Below are 9,482 nucleotides of genomic sequence, written 5' to 3'. Positions count from 1 at the left end.
GACTCAAAGACCTTTAATTGGATAGGTAAAGGTCCACCTAATTCATTTTGAGATAAAATATATGACCATTTAAAGTTGACCCTTACAACTCACTAGTTCAAATGACTAGTTTCCGGACGTCACGGTCATTTCTCATCATTTCATCAAGTTCTCAACTCCAAACTCACATGTGAGGCTCTAGTTTCACTAGTTCATTTTTAGGGTCGTTACACAAGTACAATCACTGATACACAAAATAACAACATTTAATATGTTTCATTATTAAAGTATCAACCATTATACATGATACATTATTAAAACTTTTGAAGGGATTGATACACATGATAAGTGCATGTGATATTAATTTAAGTATCAGATACGTACCTTTGCAACCTTTTCATAAGTACCATATTGTTTTTCAACCTCCACAGCAGGTACATCAATATCATGATCAAGAGTTGCAAAGTCCATTTGTATGGGTGAAATGGGTTGTTGAAAGAATTGATCAGAAGTGGGTTGTGGATCAACTTTACCTTTCTCTATGGAATCATCCACTATATGTGGCATTGAAATGCCTCCAACATGCTTCATGATCCAAAAAATCAGTATAACAAGAGATTGAAAAGGGAAGCAAAAAAATAAAAATACTACCTTTTCACTTTTGTTATCTTTCGCACTAACTGCTTTCATCAACTCGGAATGATTTTCTTTTATTAACACCTCAAGAGCTTCAATTTTGTTGTCAACCTAGATTCAAATTAAGCATATTAAGTAGAATTAATAATAAACAAGCAAATGTTTAAATCATACAGTTGTGTTTACTTACATAACACTTCATGTAATCCTTCAGTTCCTCAAGTCCTACACTGTACAAATCTGTTCTTCAAAAAAATCAAATTATGAGAAACACCATATACATTATCGGCTTATGGCGTTTGTGAATTCGGAGTTTGAAATGGCTGATTTGGTTGCTCATATGGTTGTGTGGCTTTCGGCACATTAGTTTTAGGTGAATGTGCAACCTTTCTTCTCTTGGGTGGTGGGGTAGATCCTGCGCCAACAACTCGTGTTGATCTCCTTAACAATTGCTTCGGAGGTTTTGATGAGAGGTCTTCAAAACCAGGAACCTCCTATGGTTGCACCTCCTCATGATTAGCATTTGATGAGTGAATCAAGAGATATGATTTCCTCGGGAGTTGGCTGAATGTTAGAACAGTCATCCTATACAAACAAATAGTAAAACATCATGAGAATCACACCTAATAATGTATCGCAAACTAAAAAAAAAAAGTAAAAATATTGTTATGTACTAATTACCTCAGTAAAGATGGTTTTCATAAACATCTCAAATTTGGGCTTTGCAACCACAACTTTCTAATTGCATATCCTTGGTATACCATTTTCTTCTTTAAAATCTTTCTCGTTTTGTATTACAGATGCACATTCATATACCCATATATTAAGTGCGTATCGGAATCCATTCAAGTGATACATTTGTTTGTCGGGTTTGTACTTTTTCCTAAATGATTTCATTAACTTTGTGAATGCAAGTTATCCCACGAAAACTGTTGATAGTTGTCATCTTCTACCATTAAGAAATCTTCAATAGGGATTGCTGCATCACCAAGTTGCGAGAATACAAATGAATGAATGAAATACAAGATAGCCATCTGAAAGACATCATCAGTGTTGTCCCAACCACCCATAATAAAATGATCTACCGGACGTCCTTCATTTACATTATAAGTTGGACCAAGAAAATTTCTTTGAACCATGCTTCTAGTTTTTGAATCTGGATATGTAAAATTCTTGATATTTTCTTTACATTTCAGACTAGTGATAATATCAAACTCTCTGATACTAAATTGCAAGATATTTCCTTTGGCATGACGAATATGAATTTCTTTGTCTAGATTGTCCTGCTCAACCTCTAACAAATATAAACACGTGGTAATCTGTCCTTGATAGTTGTATTGAATATTTAGGTATGGAGCAAATATAGTATCCTTGAACGATTCCATACCTTCGTCCTTTATTGACAACACTAAATCTTCATGAAAATTTGAGTTGTAAGTAGGACCAAACTTTAGAGAGTGCTTTGGAATATGTTTAATTACATATTTCATATTCTGCAATTCCATAAATGAGGTTTATCAATCATAAAAAAGTAAATGATACATGCAGACCTACTGATGGAAATGCCATGCTATTTCAGAAAAATATAATGTTTCACTTTATTTAATACTAAATAATAACAAAACATAAGAGCTACACAAAATCAATTATTTTGTGTATACAATGACGTATATTTGAATATGATACAAAATGTAAAATCTCATATCCATTATATGTTGTTTAAGTATCATTTGCGCAATTATCTATGACTATGATACACTGTTCAAGAAACAACCTACATGGCATAATGTGATTTGAACACCTATAAGTTGAACTTTACTCTTTTGATACATTAACAAGTAGCAACAATATATGCAAAAATTATTGTATTTGGGAAACAACTGAACATTTCAAACAAGATACACAATAAAAATCTCTTTATCATTAATGTATCAGATTAAACAAAAACAAAATAAAAATAGGGGGATACATGAAATTTTAAACACGATATATGATAACAAATGCATACCATGGGTAGTGTTGATCGCAAAATGGGAGGGGAAAATTTTCTACCCTTTTTCTTTGGGTTTTTGCATCCTTTGCTTTAGAAGATGCATGTAATTCCTTTTATGATTTTCTCTTCTTAGAACTTTGATTTGTCATTATTGCCGGGTCATGTAACCTTTTAGATCTCAATTTTGTCCAGTTAGAATCTTTTGAATCAAGTATTCGAAAATTGTTAGGTGTTAGATCCATAATGCAAGAGTCAAAACGATGAAAACACACAAAAAAAAATCAGAATGAAGAAGATGAGACAACTTATTTTGAACTTTGCAGACGGTTGAATAGAGATAGGAATCGTTTGAAATTCAAATTGATTTGAATTTCATAACTGATTTGGTAATGGAGAGAGATTGAGGGAGATATTTTAGGAATGGGAAACGTGGGTTTTGGTTCTTAAAGAATAATGTATCCGGCAAATTTGATTTGGGGGAAAAGAAGGGAATTTTGTATTTTATGAAAGAGTAGGGAAATAATGAGAATATGTAAACTAATATTGTGTAGTTTAGTAATTTTTCCAAATAAATATAGGGAAAAATTTCATAAATACACTTAAAATATGGGTCATTACATAAAGTTATTTTGATTCCTCAATGTCTATGTAGTTGACTCTATGAACTATCAAGTTATATATGCACAAAAAATGATGTTTCTCATGATGAATATGTATGATCTCATGAATCTCTATGATATTGTCCATTTGATCTCTAAGAAAATCTTATTTCAAAAGTGTCCCTTTTTTACCATGAAATTTCAAAAGCATGAATTAAGATTTTTTTTTTACATTTCTTCAATGAATCCTATGAATTTCTGCCTAAAATCATGAACCCTACAAATTACAATCTATGATACATACATTATTTCAAATTATGAACTACGGTATATGATTTTCATCATATGAGCTGTGATGTATGTTTTCTCATGATCACTATAAGACATGTATATGATTTACATTATGACTTATGGGCTTTCAAGACAAACATGTGTCTCATGATCTCTACAAGATACGTGTATGAATCACGTTATAAAGTATGAGCTTCCAATCCAAATATTTTGTATATGGGCATTATGCCAAACTATGATATATGAGCTTAAAACTCTTTTATGATAGTTTTTGGAATAATGGTTAACACCGAGAATGCACAAGTTCAGATAATAAATGCCTAAAACTATGTATGCTAGCATAGATTAAGGATCAGTTGATTGGAGCAACTCCTCTATGAGTCCCTGCTAAGGGTTTATGATGGATCCACAAGATATGTATGCCTCATAGTCAGGCAAGGTATGTGGCGACTTAGCTGATCGGGTCAACATCAGACTCTATATGCTCATGGTGGTTATGTTAGCTTAACCTAAAAAGTATAATATTTAATGAATTTAAAAGACTATTCTTATGAGTCATAATTTTATGAAATGTTATTTAGGCCACCAGTTGCAAAGAGTTTTGAAAAAAAAAATGCATTGCATATAGATATTCAGTTTAGTCATCGGTTCCTGATCAGTTTAAGAAATTCAGTTTAAGCTCTTTAGTTGCACTAATTAATTTTGATAATTATAATATATTTCTTATACTTTTGTACTGATACATTTCATGATCTTGATGTCTATCATATTCATGTTCAGTTGTTCATATTTATCAGTTATAGTTCTATTTTCATTCAATTATTTTACATACTGTGCATTCCATGTACTGACACCATTTGACGCTGTATTTTTTTATAATGCAGATTCAAATATTTATGACATCAGAAGCATCATTAGGATCACTTTTATTCAGTTTTAGTGAGTCCTCCTTACTCTCAGAGGATTTAGGATTTCAACTGTTGTTTCATACCATATTATGGGTATGCTTGGGCTAGAAATGACATTGGGTCCCAGCCACGTCCAGGGTGTAGATTTGGGGTGTGAAAAATTTAGTATCAGAGCACAAATTTCAAGTGTCTAAGGGTGTCTATAAAGCCATGTCACTAGGATCTTATTTATGATTAAGATAGTCCCACTTCTTCAAATGAGGGACTATTGGAATTTAGGAAAAAATTCCCCCTCTTTCGTACTCTAGATCATGCAACAGAGTTCTCCTCTAAGAAACTTATGTAAATTCGTCCATTGTTCCAAATCCTCTGACTATGCCTCATATTCGAGGTAGTAGAAATAATTAAGCTCAATATTTTTATCAATATGATTCCCTCTTATAGAGCTAATTGAATGTTAAGAGAATGCACAAGGGCTGTAGAAGATCCCGTTAGTGCACTTAACTTTTTTTTTAATTAAAAAAAAAAGCACTTTAGTTCTTCTTCACCTAAGTCGTGTGTGGAGTCAAAGTATGATATGCTCAAAAACCCCTTTTAGAACCTTGCTATAGATAATACCTTTTAGGGTGGAAGTGTGTTTTAGTATGCTTGGATAATGTTGTCATCCAAAAGATAGTATGACTTGCGGTGTTATGAGCCATAAATAGTAAAATTTTCCAGATTAAAAGTATGAATTTAGAAATATATGAGTAACCCAAAAAGAGTGAGATAATAATTGAGTAAAGTATGTACTTGCAGTCATTTACCCAGTTAGTTAGTAATGAGGTTATATGCCCTTATGTATTGGCTAAGGTGTAATGAATGTGTGTAGCATGGAAAGGGTTATTGGTGATGGTGACATAGAGTATGTCATTGTGTTAGGAAGGATAAGTATAGGTTATGAACGCAAGTATGTGGTGGTTAAGAAATAAAAAGATTTAGAAGGTACCCTATTTGTTGAAGAGAGGACCCTTGATTTTTTTCAAGGTTGTGAACCCAGTATAAAAAATATATTTATAATGAGGTAGTAAAGAGTGGTAGTGATGTTGCAAATAAGAGTGTGCATTTAGGGGGAGGTCAGATAGGAGGTGTACATATGGTTGATTATTTTTATCATAGATTTTCAATGGACTAGTGTGTCTTGATATTTACCTAGCAGTTGTAAGTACTCTGAGAAATATGTGAGAAGTTGTGTTTCCATCCTTGATTAGTATCAGACACTAAGCTTAAACTTTAGATGATCACCATAGTAACAATAATTATTGTTTACGTGTAATGAAGATGTCTTTGTGGAAATTATCTAGTAGGCAAGTTAGTAATTAACTTGTGGAAAGTGATAGGTATGTATTATATGGTGTCTCTAAGAGTTAGATTTAGGAGATTATAGATAGATGATGTTAAGTATTACTAATATAGTTCTAATTTTCATTAGAGGTGTGATTTTTGTAGACTAAGAAAAAAAGAGGCCAGATTATTAAGAGTTAAAGGAAGTGGATATATGCCAATAAGAGTATAAGTTATTGATGAAGGTTGTTTTTTGTATGTGATGCTAAGTGCTATCATGTTAGTACTTTTGTCTTGATATTTTGTATAACTTTTGAATTAATTTTAATACAAAGTTCTAGAATGTAGAAGATATTGTAATATGTGGTAGAGCTTGATTTAAGCACAAAATAGGGAGTCAAGTTTCCAGGATTTAAGGGATCTGTCACCACCTTATGTATATATATATATATATGTAAGCTTTTGCTGAATGAAATGATCTGCTCCCTTTCTCTAGATTATCTTTCAATTATCATATTTGACTTCTCTTTCTCTCCTTCAATTGGCATCAGAACTAAATTGATCTTTTAAGGACTGTTTTGAGAGAAAAACACAGCAAGATCACCTACCAAGTTTAACTTGTCCAAGTTTTTTTTTGTTCAGTTTCCTTTCATATGGCCTCTAGCAGCTCTCCCCTTTCAACCCCTATCTTTAATGGCGAGAACTACCAAGTTTGGGCAGTGCAGATGAAAACATACTTGAAGGGTCTTGGATTATGGAAGTATGTTGAGGAAGACAGCGCTCCAGAACCTTTGAGAGCAAACCCAACTCTTCAGCAGATCAGAAGTCATGAAGAAGAGATTGCAAAAGGTCAAAAGCCCTGCCTTTCATTCACGCAGCTGTCTCAGATTCAATTTTTACTAGGATCATGACATGTGAATCTGCCAAAGAAGCTAGGGATATGCTGAAGCAAGAATTCCAAGGGAGTGATAGGACGAGGCAAATGCAAATATTGAATCTAAGAAAAGAATTTGAGATGTAAAGAATGAAAGAGACCGAAAAGGTGAAAGATTATATTGACAGAATCATGAAAATCGTCAATCAGATCAGATTGTTAGGGGAAAAAGTAGAAGAGCAGAGGATTGTTGAGAAGGTGATGGTGACACTTCCAGAAAAGTTTGAAGCAAAAATTTCCTCAATTGAAGATACTTGGGATATGTCTGTGTCACATTGAATGAACTATCCAACGCTCTTTTAGCAGTGGAAAAAAGGAAATCTTTTAGTGAGGAAGAGAGTACAAGTGAAATATGTCACGCCCCGAGCTACCCCCGAGACGCGGACACGGGACCTAGGACCACAAGTGATCCCAAGCTAACCCTGCTGGCATGATCATGAGCATACTAAAGATAATAAACTGATGCGGAAGCTAAATCATAAATAAATCTGAAAAGATGGGGAATACCCATATACTATAGCTGAATATATCAAATCTGAGAGTTTAATACAAAAGAAATATCAAACTCAAAACACTAAGCTGAATCTAACTATGTCTAAAATAGGCCTCTAAACTAACTAGAAATGTTGGGACATGCCCAAACTAGATCTAGCAAAACTGAAACTAAAGACTAAAAGCGATAAAGATAAACATGTCACCAGTCCTCGAAGAATGAGGACTCACCACTGGTGCTGCTAAACTGAAGACTGGGAACAGATCTAAGCGTGATCTGGATACTGAGAACCTGAACCTACATCACGAGAAGATGTAGCGCACGTATGCGTCAGTACTTGAAAGGTACTGAGCATGCAGGATAGAGTAAAGCTGAAATAACATATAACTGAACAAAGCAATAAAGCAATGAAATAATCTGAACATGATATAAATACTGAATGCTGAGATAACTGAATGCAATGACCAATTTATAACATGCTGAGACTAAATATTAAATATACTGATAAATGGTCAATGCAATAGAATCTGACTGAAATGTGGGACCTACTAATAACCGACATAAAACCACATGAGCTAAATGTGTAGTCCGATGTATACGCCCCATAGAAAGGACCCAATATACCCTGCCAGAGGTATAGAGGCATGTTGGCGTGATCACTAAACTGATGTTCCCCACAGAGGGGACTTACACCTACGTGGCTCGTAGTTCTGGGACTATATGGGTAAGCTGAAACCCTAGTCCAACTCGGTATTATGCTACTCCCAATTAATTAAGTAGTTAACTGGTTATGATTGAATTTCTGTAAATATTGGATAGCTCGAACTAAACATGCAAACTGAGAATGCAACAACTAATTTGATAATGATGCATTCATAAACTGAGGCATGTATAACTGAATACTGAAATATCTGACCTAGCATGTGTAATTCAAGAACTAAAGAAATACATAGCTAGGGTTCTTAAATTTATGCGATAAACTGAGCAATAACATGATAATCTGATTTGGAACATTTAAATAACTAATTCATGATGATCTGTTCAAATTCTAGAAACCCTAGGTCTGTTCATAATAATGGAATCAAGAATCTGACTGAATTATAGGGACCTAATGGGTGAAAGGAACCCACTAGTGAGATCCCACATACCTGGTGACGAATTCCACAGAGAAATCTTTCGATTTCAGGGCTGGAACTGAAGAAAACTTGTTGTGTTCTTGAACTAGGGTTCTTGACCTTTTTCTCCTCTCTTGATTCTAATTTTCTAAGTTTTGATTAATGATTTTGACCAAGGTAACTTCTAATTATGTTTCTAGGTTTAAACTGACTAAAACCTCATGATTTAGGGTTTAAACAACGTATCTAAGGGGTTAAACAAAATAGGAAAAGACCAAAAGACCCTTGAATTAACTGTTGTCGGAGTGACTGACGGTCCGTCAATCAATCGATGGTCCGTCAATTGGGTCTGTAGGTCGAGTCTGTCCGTAAGGGCTTCACTAAAACGGGCATAACTTTTTACTCGGAGATCAGAATTTAGCAAACTCGGTAGCTTTGGAAAGACAATTCAATTATATATCTAACCATAGGTCATGGGACACATAATTCGTTTTGTGCTAAAAGTTATGACCATCTGAAGTTGACCCATCAATATTTTTCAGCTAACTGGCTGCTGACCCTCATCTACGGTCAGACCTACGGACCGTGGATCGAATGATAGTCCGTGTTGGTCGACCGTAGTTTGTGTCAGAGGCTGGTAAGGGAAGTCTCGATCCACGGACACAAACCACGAACCGTGGTCTGATTTACGAATCGTGGTCTGATTTACGGACCGTGGGTCTGTCCGTGAGTCGGGACTTAGCCAAATTTTCTGACTGAGTTCTGGGGAAGTTTTTTGTCACGAACCACGGACCTGTAGGACGGACCGTAAGTCCATCTACGGTCCGTGGATGGTGTCCGTGAGTGCCACCTATAACACTAGAAATCTGAAATCTCTATTTTCGAATACGGGGTGTTACATTATCTCCCCCTTGGGACCATTCGTCCTCGAATGAAGACTAATCTAGCTGAAATAGAGGGAGAGGGCTACAATCACTACCACTAAACACTAAGAACTGAATTTCTAACTGAACTGAGTTCCCAGAACATGCAAATACGCTGAAAATGCAAGTACAAACTGAAGGAACATGATTCTAAGACTGAATTTTCGCATGAATGACTGAAAAACTGAAGAGGAACTATTACCTCAAGCTGGAATGGAATCGGAAGGAAAGATGTGAGGATACTTGGAATTCATGGCTGCTTCTGCTTCCCAAGTAGCTCCCTCTACG

At 34.8% G+C, this 9,482-nt stretch overlaps 1 pseudogene; it reads right to left on the bottom strand.

The window, feature by feature from the left end:
• Positions 1–2,757, bottom strand: part of LOC125847081 (uncharacterized) — a 10,793-nt pseudogene extending 8,036 nt beyond the window's left edge.
• Positions 2,758–9,482: the final 6,725 nt, after the last annotated feature.

The sequence above is a fragment of the Solanum stenotomum genome, chromosome 12 (genome assembly GCF_019186545.1).
Source record: "Solanum stenotomum isolate F172 chromosome 12, ASM1918654v1, whole genome shotgun sequence".
In the NCBI taxonomy this organism is placed as follows: Eukaryota; Viridiplantae; Streptophyta; class Magnoliopsida; order Solanales; family Solanaceae; genus Solanum; species Solanum stenotomum.
The sequence above is the reverse complement of the archived record's forward strand: the minus strand, read 5'-3'. Positions and strand labels throughout refer to the sequence as shown.